The sequence below is a fragment of the Neoarius graeffei genome, chromosome 17 (assembly GCF_027579695.1).
Source record: "Neoarius graeffei isolate fNeoGra1 chromosome 17, fNeoGra1.pri, whole genome shotgun sequence".
Lineage (NCBI taxonomy): Eukaryota > Metazoa > Chordata > Actinopteri > Siluriformes > Ariidae > Neoarius > Neoarius graeffei.
In genome coordinates this window covers 51,883,403-51,898,936 of record NC_083585.1, presented here as the reverse complement: position 1 = coordinate 51,898,936, position 15,534 = coordinate 51,883,403, and the positions used below count along the sequence as shown (strand labels likewise).

At 41.5% G+C, this 15,534-nt stretch overlaps 1 protein-coding gene across 1 annotated transcript in view; it reads left to right on the top strand.

Moving 5' to 3' along the window:
• The window catches only part of frem2b (FRAS1 related extracellular matrix 2b), a 302,533-nt gene that overhangs the window by 158,295 nt on the left and 128,704 nt on the right, over positions 1–15,534 (top strand). The gene's annotated exons all lie outside the window — the stretch shown is intronic.

Here is a 15,534-nt window from a genome sequence, read left to right as displayed (position 1 = left end):
CGATCTAAAATGGGCCACCTTGCACAATAAATATTGCAAGCTATATACACTATATACAGTGGTGCTTGAAAGTTTGTGAACCCTTTAGAATTTTCTATATTTCTGCATAAATATGACCTAAAACATTAGATTTTCACACAAGTCCTAAAAGTAGATAAAGAGAACCCAGTTAAACAAATTTTAGCCCGTTCCTACATACAGAACAGCTTCAACTCTGGGATGTTGGTGGGTTTCCTCACATGAATTGCTCGCTTCAGGTCCTTCCATAACATTTCGATTGGATTAAGGTCAGGACTTTGACTTGGCCATTCCAAAACATTAACTTTATTCTTCTTTAACCATTCTTTGGTAGAACGACTTGTGTGCTTAGGGTCGTTGTCTTGCTGCATGACCCATCTTCTCCTGAGATTCAGTTCATGGACAGATGTCCTGACATTTTCCTTTAGAATTTGCTGGTATAATTCAGATGTTCATTGTTCCATCAATGATGGCAAGCCATCCTGGCCCAGATGCAGCAAAACATGCCCAAACCATGATACTACCACCACCATGTTTCACAGATGGGATAAGGTTCTTATGCTGGAATGCAGTGTTTTCCTTTCTCCAAACATAATGCTTCTCATTTAAACCAAAAAGTTCTATTTTGGTCTCATCCTTCCACAAAATATTTTTCCAATAGCCTTCTGGCTTGTCCACATGATCTTTAGCAAACTGCGGATGAGCAGCAATGCTCTTTTTAGATTAGATTAGATTAGATTAGATTAGATTAGATTAGATTAGATTAGATTCACTTTATTCATCCCACACTGGGGAAATTCACGTGTTACAGTAGCAAGAAAATGTCATTCAGATAACAAATAAAACTGAAATAAAAATTAGACAAATGAAAGATTAAATACAGAGGGCTATATGCATTATCTACCGTGAAAAAGGATAGATAGATAGATAGATAGATAGATAGATAGATAGATAGATAGATAGATAGATAGATAGATAGATCGATCGATCGATCGATCGATCGATCGATCTTTATTGTCCCCTCAAGGGAAATTTGTCTTCACCAACTGTCAGACTTGGAACAACTACAACATATAAGTACAATAAAGACATAACCAACCTTAAACATTGAACAGATATAAAATGTATACACACAGACAGAAGACATACAGACAAAACAAGCGACAGGCATCAAGACATTGAACAGATATCAAATCAAATATCAAATCAAATATACTCACTTAGACAAGAAACCATTCAGACAGTAATATTGCCTTATTGAGAGGCTCGGAAAAATTGCACATTACAGGTAGACTCTGTGTGTGTGTGTGTGTGTGTGTATATATATATATATATATATATATATATATATATATATATATATATATATATATATATATATATTGGTGCTACATTCCAAGGTGTTATACAGTTTGTTGACAGCAGCAGGTATGAATGACCTGCGGTATCTCTCCTTCTTACACCATGGGTGTAGCAGTCTACTACTAAAAGAGCTGCTTAAAGCCCCCACAGCCTCATGTAGGGGGTGAGAGGGGTTATCCATGATTGATGTCAGCTTGGCTAACATCCTCCTCTCACCCACCTCCTCAATGGAGTCCAGAGGACAGTCCAAGACTGAGCCAGCCCTTCTGACCAGTTTATTAAGTTTCTTCCTGTCCCTGTCTGAACTTTCACAGCCCCAGCAGACCACAGTGTAGAAAATCGCTGATGCCACCACAGAGTCATAAAAAGTCCTAAGCAGTGTCCTGCACACACCAAAAGACCTCAGTCTTCTTAGCAGGTGGAGACGACTTTGGCCCTTCTTGTACAGGACATCTGTGTTGTTAGTCCAGTCCAGTTTGTTGTTGAGGTGAACACCCAGGTATTTGTACTCCTCCACGATCTCAATGTCCAAACCCTGGATGTTCACTGGTGCAATTTGAGGAGCCGTCCTTCTGAAATTGATCACCACCTCCTTTGTCTTGCTGGCGTTGATGCGCAGGTGTTTCAGTTTGCACCAGGCAACAAAGTTGGTGATGACCTCTCTGTACTCCAGATTGTCCCCCTCTGACACACGTCCAACGATGGCTGTATCATCTGAGAACTTCTGGAGGTGGCAGCTGTCTGTGTTGTAGCTGAAGTCAGATGTGTAAAGTGCAAAGAGGAAAGGAGAGAGCACTGTACCCTGTGGAGCCCCTGTGCTGCAGACTACCACATCAGACACACATTCACGGAGCCTCACATACTGTGGTCTATTAATGAGGTAGTCGATGATCCATGCAGCCAGGTGGCAGTCGACACCAGCTCCCTCCAGCTTCCCCCTAAGCAGTGATGGCTGGATTGTGTTGAAAGCACTGGAGAAGTCAAAGAACATGACTCTCACAGTGCGCCCAGTGCCCTCCAGGTGTAAAAGTGACCGGTGTAGCAGGTAAATGACAGCGTCATCCACACCAATGCCTGGTCGATATGCAAACTGCAGGGGGTCCATCTCGCTGTTCACCAGGTGTCGGAGGTGGGAGAGAACAATCCTCTCCATGATCTTCATCAGGTGAGACGTTAAAGCTACTTGCCTAAAGTGGTTGAGCTCCCTGGGGTGCGCAGTCTTGGGAACTGGAACCACACATGATGTTTTCCACAGAAGTGGAACTCTCTCCAGACTGAGGCTCAGGTTGAAAATGTACAGAAGTATCCCACAGAGCTGATCTGCACAGTCCTTAAGCAGTCTGGAGTTGATACCATCAGGGCCAGCAGCTTTCCTCATCTTGATCCTCCTCAGCTCCTTCAACACCTGATCAGCTGTTATGGAGAGGTGATGGGTGTAGCCGAGGTGCGACTCCTGTCAAGTGAGGTCAGGGGTGGAGTGTGTGGATTGGTCTGGCAGGGAGCGGAGGGGGTGATGTGGTGTGAGGAGGGAGCTGTTGGTGTCAGAGGTATTATGAGGGTGGGGGGGTGGAGTGATATCACAGACAGGTCAGGACTATGGTGAGTGGGGGAGGGTGGGGTGGCACAGTCAAATCTGTTGAAAAAAAGATTCAACTCATTTGCCCAGTCCTGGACCCCAGATACAGGGCCCCTCCCACTGTCCTTTGTGTGGCCAGAGATGGTTTTCAGGCCTCTCCATACCTCTCCGGTGTTGCTCCCCTTGAGGCGCTCCTCCAGCTTCCTCCTGTAGCTGTCCTTGCCTCTCCTTATCCCCCTCTTCAGCTCCCTCTGCACTCTCCTCATCTCCTCCTTGTTGCCAGATTTAAAAACCCTCTTCTTCTCGTTTAATAGGGCTTTTAGTTCAGAGGTCACCCAGGGTTTATTGTTGGGAAAACACCATACCTTCCTGACTAGCACAGTGTTTTCAACACAGAAATTAATGTAATCCGTGATGCAGGTTGTCAGGCTATCAATGTCATCCCTGTGCGGTTCACACAACACATCCCAGTCCGTGGTGTCAAAGCAGTCCCTCAGTGCCATACTGGTCTCCTCAGACCAGCTCCTTACATACCTCTTGGTGGGTGGTTGTTTATTCACTATAGGTATGTATGTAGGGGACAAGTGAACCAGATAGTGGTCAGAATGGCCCAGCGGGGGGAGGAGTGATGAACTATATGCGTCCTTGGTGTTCACATACATTAAATCCAAAGTTCTATTGTCTCTGGTGTGGTATTTCACATACTGAGTGAAGGTTGGGAGAGTGGAGGACAGGCAAGCATGACTGAAGTCACCGGAGATTAGTAGTAGGGACTGGGGGTGCGATGTCTGAAGCTTTGACACTGTAGTGTGTAAGAGCTCACAGGCTGCAGCAGCATCGGCCGCCGGGGGGATGTACACAGTTATCGCAATAACGTGCGAGAATTCCCTCAGGAGGTAATATGGCCGAATGCTAACCGCTAGCAGTTCAATGTTTTTTACTGCAGTACTGCTCCTTTATCCTGATGTTTCCTGGGTTACACCATCTGTCATTCACAAACATCGCTATACCCCCTCCTTTCCTCTTACCGCTCTCCTTGGCTTTCCTGTCCGCTCTCACAAGTTGAAATCCATCCAGAGTGACGTGTGAGTCCGGTGAGAGTTCATTCAGCCAAGTCTCTGTGAAGCACATAAGGCTACACTCTCGGTACTCCCTCTGCAGCCTGGTTAGCACCGTTAGCTCATCCATCTTATTAGGGAGAGATCTTGAGTTTCCTATGATGACAGACGGTATGCATGGTTTATACTGTCTTTTCTTCTCCCAGCACTTCATTCCAGCTCTGCATCCCCTTCTCCTGAATTCCGCAGGGATCACCGGTCTTTCCATGGGGAGTACTTTGGTGTTGGACAGTGCTAACAGCTGCTCCCTAGTGTAAACAATGGAGCCGTGGCTGAAAGGGTCCGCTGATGCCGATTTAAGTAGCCCCAGAAAGAAAAAGAGAAAAATACAAATGCACAGTCTCACGAGTAGTACATCCCTAGGTGCACACTTCCGACTGAGACTAGTGCAGAAAGAAACATGAAAAAAGTACAAAAACATACCAAAACACATAAACATGCTCGGAGCTACTGCAATTAGCTGCCACTCTTGCGGCGCCATCTTACCAAAAAAAAAAAAGAGAGCAGTGGCTTTCTCCTTGCAACCCTACCATCCACACCATTGTTGTTCAGTGTTCTCCTGATGGTGGACTCATAAACATTAACATTAGCCAATGTGAGAGAGGCCTTCAGTTGCTTAGAAGTTACCCTGGGGTCCTTTGTGACCTCGCCGACTATTACATGCCTCACTCTTGGAGTGATCTTTGTTGGTCAACCACTCCTGGGGAGGGTAACAACGGTCTTGAATTTCCTCCATTTCTACACAATCTGTCTGGCTGTGGATTGGTGGAGTCCAAACTCTTTAGAGATGGTTTTGTAACCTTTTCCAGCCTGATGAGCATCAACAACGCTTTTTCTGAGGTCCTCAGAAATCTCCTTTGTTCGTGCCATGATACACTTCCACAAACAGGTGTTGTGAAGATCAGACTTTGATAGATCCCTGTTCTTTAAATAAAACAGGGTGCCCACTCACACCTGATTGTCATCCCATTGATTGAAAACACCGGACTCTAATTTCACCTTCAAATTAACTGCTAATCCTAGAAGTTCGCATACTTTTGTCCCTCACAGATATGTAATATTGGATCATTTTCCTCAATAAATAAATGACCAAGTATAATATTTTTGTCTCATTTGTTTAACTGGGTTCTCTTTATCTACTTTTAGGACTTGTGTGAAAATCTGATGATGGTTTAGGTCATATTTATGCAGAAATATAAAAAATTCTAAAGGGTTCACAAACTTTCAAGCACCACTGTACAAGCTATATGCAAGCAATATATAGAAGCTAAATGCACCCTAGGGGTACCTATTTGCCAGAAAGAATCCAAAATGGTGAGGAATTGACCGAGAAGAAGAGAATTTTGTTGAACTGCTCGTGAAAGCTTAATTAGTCCATAACTTCATTAATAATTATAATGAAGCAAATCTGGGTAGAAGTTATATGCACCCTATGTACCCCTACCATCATGCGAAAAAGAATAAAAATCTGTGAATTGAAAGAGAAGAAGCGATTTTTGTGAAATGTGGATGACGCCGGACAGATGACGGACAACACATGATGGGATAAACTCATCACCTGCCGGCCAGATGAGCTAATAAGGACCTAGAAAAGGACCATTCTCAGACAGCTAAACATAGCTTCCTAACCGGAGTAATGACTTTCTCTTTCCCATGACCTTAACAGTTCACCGTCTTTAAATCATGTTTTAAACTCTCTATATAATATCCATTCAGTGTGACAGCTGTATGAAATATGGATGTGGCAGGTATAAGGCAAAAGGAGCATCAGAAATGCTCAGTTATAAATAAACTGACTCAGATACTTGATTTATTTGATGCTCCAATGAAAAAAAGTCCAAATACTGCTACCGTTTATGTTGGGAGTACTCCCGGCCCTTCTTGGAGAACACAAAAGAGTTAAAGAAAATTACGAATTGAAGCTTACATGCACAGTGGTGCTTGAAAGTTTGTGAACCCTTTAGAATTTTCTATACTTCTGCATAAATATGACCTAAAACACCATCAGATTTTCACACAAGTCCTAAAAGTAGATAAAGAGAACCCAGTTAAACAAATGAGACAAAAATATTATACTTGGTCATTTATTTATTGAGGAAAATGATCCAATATTACATATCTGTGAGGGACAAAAGTATGTGAACCTCTAGGATTAGCAGTTAATTTGAGGGTGAAATTAGAGTCCGGTGTTTTCAGTCAATGGGATGACAATCAGGTGTGAGTGGGCACCCTGTTTTATTTAAAGAACAGGGATCTATCAAAGTCTGATCTTCACAACACCTGTTTGTGGAAGTGTATCATGGCACGAACAAATGAGATTTCTGAGGACCTCAGAAAAAGCATTGTTGATGCTCATCAGGCTGGAAAAGTTTACAAAACCATCTCTAAAGAGTTTGGACTCCACCAATCCACAGTCAGACAGATTGTGTACAAATGGAGGAAATTCAAGACCATTGTTACCCTCCCCAGGAGTGGTCGACCAACAAAAATCACTCCAAGATCGAGACATGTAATAGTCGGCAAGGTCACAAAGGACCCCAGGGTAACTTCTAAGCAACTGAAGGCCTCTCTCACGTTGGCTAATGTTAATGTTAATGAGTCCACCATCAGGAGAACACTGAATAATAATGGTGTGCATGGCAGAGTTGCAAGGAGAAAGCCACTGCTCTCTAAAAAGAATATTGCTGCTCGTCCACAGTTTGCTAAAGATCATGTGGCCAATCCAGAAAGCTATTGGAAACATGTTTTGTGGATGGATGAGACCAAAATAGAACTTTTTGGTTTAAATGAGAAGTGATATGTTTGGAGAAAGGAAAACACTGCATTCCAGCATAAGAACCTTATCCCGTCTGTGAAACATGGTGGTGGTAGTATCATGTTTTGGGCATGTTGTGCTGCTTCTGGGCCAAGATGGCTTGCCATAATTGATGGAACAATGAATATCTGAATTTTACCAGTGAATTCTAAAGGAAAATGTCAGGACATCTGTCCCATGACCTGAATCTCAGGAGAAGGTGGGTCATGCAGCAAGACAACGACCCTAAGCACACAAGTCATTCTACCAAAGAATGATTAAAGAAGAATAAAGTTAATGTTTTGGAATGGCCAAGTCAAAGTCCTGACCTTAATCCAATGGAAATGTTGTGGAAGGACCTGAAGCGAGCAGTTCATGTGAGGAAACCCACCAACATCCCAGAGTTGAAGCTGTTCTGTACGGAGGAACGGGCTAAAATTCCTCCAAGCTGGTGTGCAGGACTGATCAACAGTTACCGGAAACGTTTAGTTGCAGTTATTGCTGCACGGGGGGGGGGTCCACACCAGATACTGAAAGCAAATGTTCATATACTTTTGCCACTTGCAGATATGTAATATTGGATCATTTTCCTCAATAAATAAATGACCAAGTATAATATTTTTGTCTCATTTGTTTAGCTGGGTTCTCTTTACTTTTAGGACTTGTGTGAAAATCTGATGATGTTTAAGGTCATATTTATTCAGAAATATAGAAAATTCTAAAGGGTTCACAAACTTTCAAGCACCACTGTATGTGGTAGCCAAGGAAGATCGGTCACTGTGACTGACACACACACACACACACACAAAAAAAAAAAACTTTTAAAAAATGGGGTTCCTGAGTGGCACAACAGAAAAATGTTCACCTTTTTGCCCAGAGATCAAGTTCAATCCTGACATTGCCACTGCCTTCCATTTCCAAGAGTCCAAAAGAGCAAATTAACTTCATTCCCAGTCAGAGTGACACTCGCCAATCATGAGCATCTGTGAGCTCATGCACACAGAAGAGGGTAGATAATACTTTCCTCTGAGTGCATGCAGCTGTGCTGTGATGTAGCATGAGCATCATTTTGAGAAGATTGAGATGATGCATTCACATGTCTTGGAGAAAGCACACTCTAACTTTCACACTCTCTTCATTGGTAGCTGTCATGTAATAGGCAAGAGCTAGCGAGTGGGTGGGAAACCATAACGTTATTATGTTGATATCATTAGAGAGTTACAGCACATGCCTTAGTGATAAGGACATAATCCAAATCAGTTCAGTTCACAATCATATAGGGGCTGTTAAAATGTCAGTGATGCTTCTGCGCCGTAATGTGAATGAAATCTTTAAATGAGATAATATCATTGGGGAAAAATGGGCAAAACTGTGATCTCAAAGTGTGACTTTCTTTCACTGTGGCATGGGTGTTGGTTTGAGCCAGATGGACTGGTTTATTTGAGTATTTCAGAAACTGCTGATCTATTGGGGTTTTCACACACAACAGTCTCTAGAGTTTACACAGAATGGTGCACAAAACAAAAAACATTGAGTCAGTGACAGTTCTGTGGGTGGAAACAAACGCCTTGTTGATAAGAGAGGTCAGAGGAAGATGGCTAGATTGATTCGAGCTACCAGGAAGAATATTGCAACTCATAGCAACTCTTTACAACCATGGTGAGCAGAAAAGCATCTCAGCATGCAACAGCAGAAGACCACGTTGGGTTCCTCTCCTGCAGCCAAGAACAGGAATCTTAGACTCAAGGACGAGTTCCTATTAATGTGGCCGGTCAGTGTATGTTAATATACATCCATTCATGCATTTCAGGTCTGCAACAAATTCCAAAAAAAGTTGGGGTGCGGGCAATTTTGGGCTAGTAATGAGGTAAAGCCATAAAATAATAATGTGATTTGAAACAGTGATATCTCATCTCATCTCATTATCTGTAGCCGCTTTATCCTTCTACAGGGTCGCAGGCAAGCTGGAGCCTATCCCAGCTGACTACGGGCGAAAGGCGGGGTACACCCTGGACAAGTCGCCAGGTCATCACAGGGCTGACACATAGACACAGACAACCATTCACATGAAACAGTGATATCAACAGGTTATTGTCTTAATGATTTGGTGTAAAATCAGTATCCAGGAAAGACCTAGCCTTTGAGGAGCAATGACGGGCCGAGGATCTCTAGTTTGTCCAAACATGCATGGGATAATTATTGAAATGTTTAAAAACCATGTTCTTCCAAGAAAGATATAAATGGAATTGGATGTTTCACCCTCTATGGTGCATAGTATCATTAAATGATTCAAGGAATCTGGAGGAATTTCATTGTATTAAGGGCAAGGGCACAAGCCTAAGCTGAACACCCATGATCTCTGATCCCTCAGACGGCACTGCGTCCAGAACCATTATTCATCTATAGCTGATATAACCACATGGGCTTGGGATTACTTTGGCAAACCTTTGTCAATCACTACGATACGGAGTTACAGTCACAAATGCCAGTTAAAACTCTACTATGCAAAAAACAAGCCTTATGTTAACTGTGTCTAGAAGTGCCATCAACTTCTCTGGGCTTGGAGGCATCTGGGATGGACCATCACACAGTGGAAACGTGTACTGCAGTCAGACAAATCGGTATTCTGGGTCTTTTTTTTTTTTTTTGTAAGAAATGGATACCATGTGCTCTGGACCAAAGATGAAAAGGATCATTCAGACTGTTACCAGGAACAAGTCCAAAAGCCAGGGTCTGTCATGGTATGGGGTTGTGTCAGTGCCCTTGGCAAAGGTAACTTACACTTCTGTGATGGATCATTAATGCAGAAAAGTACACTGAAATTTTGGAGCAACATATGCTGCCTTCAAGGCGCCATGTTTTCCAGGGAGATTTCAACAAGACAATGCAAAACTACATTCTGCACACATTACTAAGGCCTGGCTGAGGAAGAAGAGGGTGTGTCCCCTCTGTCCCCAATAGAGAATGTGTGGAGAATTTTGAAATGAAAACCATGACAATGACGAGCCCGTACTGCTGCACACTTTAAGACCTGTTTGCAGGAAGAATGGGACAAAATAACACCTGAAACACTTCATCACTGGGTGTCTTCAGTTCCTAAACAGCCTTTAAAGGAACAGTCCACCGTACTTCCATAATGAAATATGTTCTTCTCTGAATTGAGACGAGCTGATCCGTACCTCTCCGAGCTTTGTGCGACCTCCCAGTCAGTCAGATGCGCTGTTACTCCTGTTAGCAATGTAGCTAGGCTCAGCATGGCCAATGGTATTTTTGGGGCTGTAGTTAGATGCGACCAAACTCTTCCACGTTTTTCCTGTTTACATAGGTTTATATGACCAGTGACATGAAACAAAGTTCAGTTACACAAATTGAAACGTGGCGATTTTCTATGCTATGGAAAGTCCGCACTATAATGACAGGCGTACTAACACCTTCTGCGCGCTTCGACAGCGCATTGATACTTTCACTCCTCTTCGGGCACGGCCAGGCGGGCGAATGCCCTGGTCCGTCCGCCCTGTCTAAAAAAATGGTACAACTCGAGCCCCATGGTAAAACTGGGACTTTGTCATTTTTTCAGCCTAAGGCCCATGATAAAACTGGGACTTTGTCATTTTTCCGCATGAGGCCCATGGTAAAACCACACTTCCAGGAGGGGCTGCTGTCTGCCTCCCAAGCCGTCCGAGAGCGCTCCTCGTCAGGCACGGCCAGGCGGGCGAATGCCCTGGTCCATCCGCCCTGTCTAAAAAAAAATGGTACAACTCCGAGTGAAGGTATCAATGTGCTGTCGAAGCGCGCAGAAGGTGTTAGTACGCCTGTCATTATAGTGCGGACTTTCCATAGCATAGAAAATCGCCACGTTTCAATTTGTGTAACTGAACTTTGTTTCATGTCACTGGTCATATAAACCTATGTAAACAGGAAAAACGTGGAAGAGTTTGGTCGCATCTAACTACAGCCCCAAAAAATACCATTGGCCATGCTGAGCCTAGCTACATTGCTAACAGGAGTAACAGTGCGTCTGACTGACTGGGAGGTCGCACAAAGCTCGGAGAGGTACGGATCAGCTCGTCTCAATTCAGAGAAGAACATATTTCATTATGGAAGTACGGTGGACTGTTCCTTTAAGTGGTGTGTGAAGGAAAGGAAACATTATAAAGTGATAAATATTTGACCGTCCCAACTTTTTTTTTTAAACGTATTGCAAGAATCAAAATTGAAAGTGCTTTTTTTTTTTGGACAAACAATAAAATTCATGAGATGAACCATCAAATAATGTGTTGTTGTATTGTTTTAAGTGCAATATAGGTCAAAGATTATTTAAAAATCATTATTTTCTGTTTTAATGTCAATTTCAACATACTGTCGAAACATACTGTTTTCCTGATTTGGGGTTGTAGTACAAAATGGCTGCCACACATGCATTAGTGGTTTATGTTCAGTATTCAGTTTAAAATATCAGCGGAATGTCAAAGAGGCTCATTTGAAGTCATGGTAGTCAGTGATGTCTTTGGGGAAAATCATTTTTAAGTCTGATTAATTGAGATAATAAGGAATCAGTTTTCATCCCATGTAGAGAGAATAGATTTTCTCCTTATTCTGTTCTTTTTGAAGATGATCAGATTAGAAGGGGAACAGAGGGAAATAATGAATGAAGGCTCAGAGAAAATGATGTAATTAAGCATGGCACGTTTCAGCAATTCATCTGATCATGATTTTTACATTTACACAAACAGTTTTATTAACTGTAGTGCACATACAACACTGTATGAAATGAAGTATTAAGTAAACTGATTCTCTGTATCTGAACAGGAGGATTGCATGGAACAGTCAGTTTCAAGTATTCTTCTAGTATACTTGCATTTCAAAAAGTAGGCCCTTGAAGGGATATATACTGTACATACGAGTGTTTTACTGGGAAATACGCCACTCGGATTTTTCATACGAGCTCCATCTAGGACATGGAGAACCAAAACTGTGACATAAATCTCTGTCACTTGTGAGGAAATCAATGAATTGTTTTGATAAATTTGGGTACTTTTTGTTTATGAATGTGTCGATATAATAAAAAGAAAATCACATGTTGGCTTGAAGAGATGAAGTTTATCTTCTCGTGTTGAAAACCTCATTTTTTTCATGCAAAATAGATCGCGGATCTGAGTGACATTTAAATAATATTGGATGGCATTGAGTGGTATATCAGATATATTCCATTCTGCTAGCATGATACTGAATGAGTCGAAGACGAGTAGCTGAATGGAATATATCTGATATACCATGAAAAAAATCCAGCCAATATTATTATTATTATTATTATTATTATTATGATTATTATTATACATTCCTTTCGGGTGTTCAACACATCTTTCTCTTTCAAAATTCTCTCAGAATCTTCCGTATTTAACGAAGCAAACCTGGCAACCATGTTTGTTTACAAATTATCACAGTTGCTTGCTAGTGCAGAAGTTTTACGTCTCCTATGTGTCTCTTTTCCAGTTTTTCGATGTCCGTTGGTATGTTTTTCTCTTGTAAATATGCGTGAAGAATATCTAAGGAAGTTTTGGTAGCCTTTCGGGTGTTCAACGCGTTTTGTTCTTTCCTGGCAAACAAAGAAACACTTCTGCACATGCACAGCAGAAAGCTTTCTCATTAGATATTCGCATCAGCTCTGACATGTGACATCATGTTGTCTTGACAACCATGCAATATCGTAAACCATATTCACCGCTCATTCTCCATTGGGCAGAGTGACGTAATACACGTAGGATAATATTGAATGCTGTCAAAACAAATGAATAAAACCCGCAAGAAGGGAATAGAACACATTTTTATTCCATCGAAAAAGTGTCCTGTATGTATAATAATTCTTGATATTTCACTACAATGACGTTACTCCCAGTGTTTTCCCACAAACTAGATGCATGTTGTCAAAATGGTGAACCGGTTAAAAATTAAAATTCTTTTGATTAACTTGAATTTTTTTTGTGGTTGTGTCCATATAATATAAAAAACATTACATGGTGATGTGAAGATATGAAGTTTATCTTCTCATGTTGAAAATATTTTCACTCGTTTGCTTCACTCACGTGATATATACAGTTACCACTCGAAGATAAACTTCATATCTTCATGCAACCATGTAATATCCTCTACAATGGTGCTTGAAAGTTTGTGAACCCTTTAGAATTTTCTATATTTCTGCATAAATATGAACAAAAACATCATCAGATTTTCACACAAGTCCTAAAAGTAGATAAAGAGAACCCAATCAAACAAATGAGACAAAAATATTATACTTGGTCATTTATTTATTGAGGAAAATGATCCAATATTACATATCTGTTAGTGACAAAAGTATGTGAACCTCTAGGATTAGCAGTTAATTTGAAGGTGAAATTAGAGTCAGGTGTTTTCAATCAATGGGATGACAATCAGGTGTGAGTGGGCACTCTGTTTTATTTAAAGAACAGGGATCTATCAAAGTCTGATCTTCACAACACGTTTGTGGAAGTGTATCATGGCATGAACAAATGAGATTTCTGAGGACCTCAGAAAAAGCGTTGTTGATGCTCATCAGGCTGGAAAAGGTTACAAAACCATCTCTAAAGAGTTTGGACTCCACCAATCCACAGTCAGACAGATGGTGTACAAATGGAGGAAATTCAAGACCATTGTTACCCTCCCCAGGAGTGGTCGACCAACAAAGATCACTCTAAGAGCAAGGCATGTAATAGTCGGCGAGGTCACAAAGGACCCCATGGTAACTTCTAAGCAACTGAAGGCCTCTCTCACATTGGCTAATGTTCCTGTTCATAAGTCCACCATCAGGTGAACACTGAACAACAATGGTGTGCATGGCAGGGTTGCAAGGAGAAAGCCACTGCTCTCCAAAAAGAACATTGCTGCTTGTCTGCAGTTTGCTAAAGATCATGTGGACAAGCCAGAAGACTTTTGGAAAAATGTTTTGTGGATGGATGAGACCAAAATAGAACTTTTTGGTTTAAATGAGAAGCGTTATGTTTGGAGAAAGGAAAACACTGCATTCCAGCATAAGAACCTTATCCCATCTGTGAAACATGGTGGTGGTAGTATCATGGTTTGGGCCTGTTTTGCTGCATCTGGGCCAGGACGGCTTGCCATCATTGATGGAACAATGAATTCTGAATTATACCAACGAATTCTAAAGGAAAATGTCAGGACATCTGTCCATGAACTGAATCTCAAGAGAAGGTGGGTTATGCAGCAAGACAATGACCCTAAGCACCCAAGTCGTTCTACCAAAGAATGGTTACAGAAGAATAAAGTTAATGTTTTGGAATGGCCAAGTCAAAGTCCTGGCCTTAATCCAATGGAAATGTTGTGGAAGGACCTGAAGCGAGCAGTTCATGTGAGGAAACCCACCAACATCCCAGAGTTGAAGCTGTTCTGTACAGAGGAATGGGCTAAAATTCCTCCAAGCTGGTGTGCAGGACTGATCAACAGTTGCCGGAAACGTTTAGTTGCAGTTATTGTTGCACAGGGGGGTCACACCAGATACTGAAAACAAAGGTTCACATACTTTTGCCACTCACAGATATGTAATATTGGATCATTTTCCTCAATAAATAAATGATCAAGTAAAATATTTTTGTCTCATTTGTTTCACTGGGTTCTCGTTATCTACTTTTAGGATTTGTGTGAAAATCTGATGATGTTTAAGGTCATATTTATGCAGAAATATAGAAAATTCTAAAGGGCTCACAAACTTTCAAGCACCACTGTACATAAAACACTTGAAGGCAGTTAGGGTCCATAGATTGTAAAGATGTTTGTGTCTGATTAATTTGGCAAAATCTGGACATACGGACAGCTGGGCCACTGGGACAGTCAAGTCAAGTCTACTGTATTTGTACAGTGCTTTTAACAACAGACATTGTCGCAAAGCAGCTTTACAGAATTTGAGTGAATTAAAACATGAGCTAATTTTATCCCCATTGAACAAGCCTGTGTTGATGGTAGCAAGGAAAAACTCCTTCAAATGACATGAGGAAGAAACCTCGAGAGGAACCAGACCCAAAAGGGAACCAATCCTCATTTGGGCAACAACAGACAACATGACTATAACATTAACAGTTTTAACATGAAGTCAGTTTCGTTGATGTTATAAACTCTTCATTGATGGAAACTTGAGTGCAAAATTGTTCATGACAACTGCAGTCCTGAAGTTGGCAAGTCAACACAGGACCACAATGGAAATAAGTCATTTTATTAGACTTTTTTGTGTCATCCTCGGTTTTTTATGTCTTTATAATAATTAAATGTGTATTTTGTTGTAAATGTACATGTGGAAAACCCAAATAAAATCAAAAAATAAAATAAAATCAACTGTAGTCCTCAGCCATAAAAGCATTACTGTAAGTGTCCAGAGCATCTTCCAAGTGTGACTTTCAACTGTCCACATGGGGCCATCCTCCACAGGAGTGATGTGATGAGACTCCAACCAGACACAGGGCACCAGGATGGATCAGGCAGGTCTGAGGAGCAGAAGAGGTCAGCATCTCGATCTCAGGATTGACATGTAACTCAGAGGAACAGATTTGGGTGGGGGAGAAAACACAGGCTTTTCCGTATGCCCAATGTCACCTGAATAAGTAGGAACAGTATACGTTTTGTGCTGAATACAAGCAGGG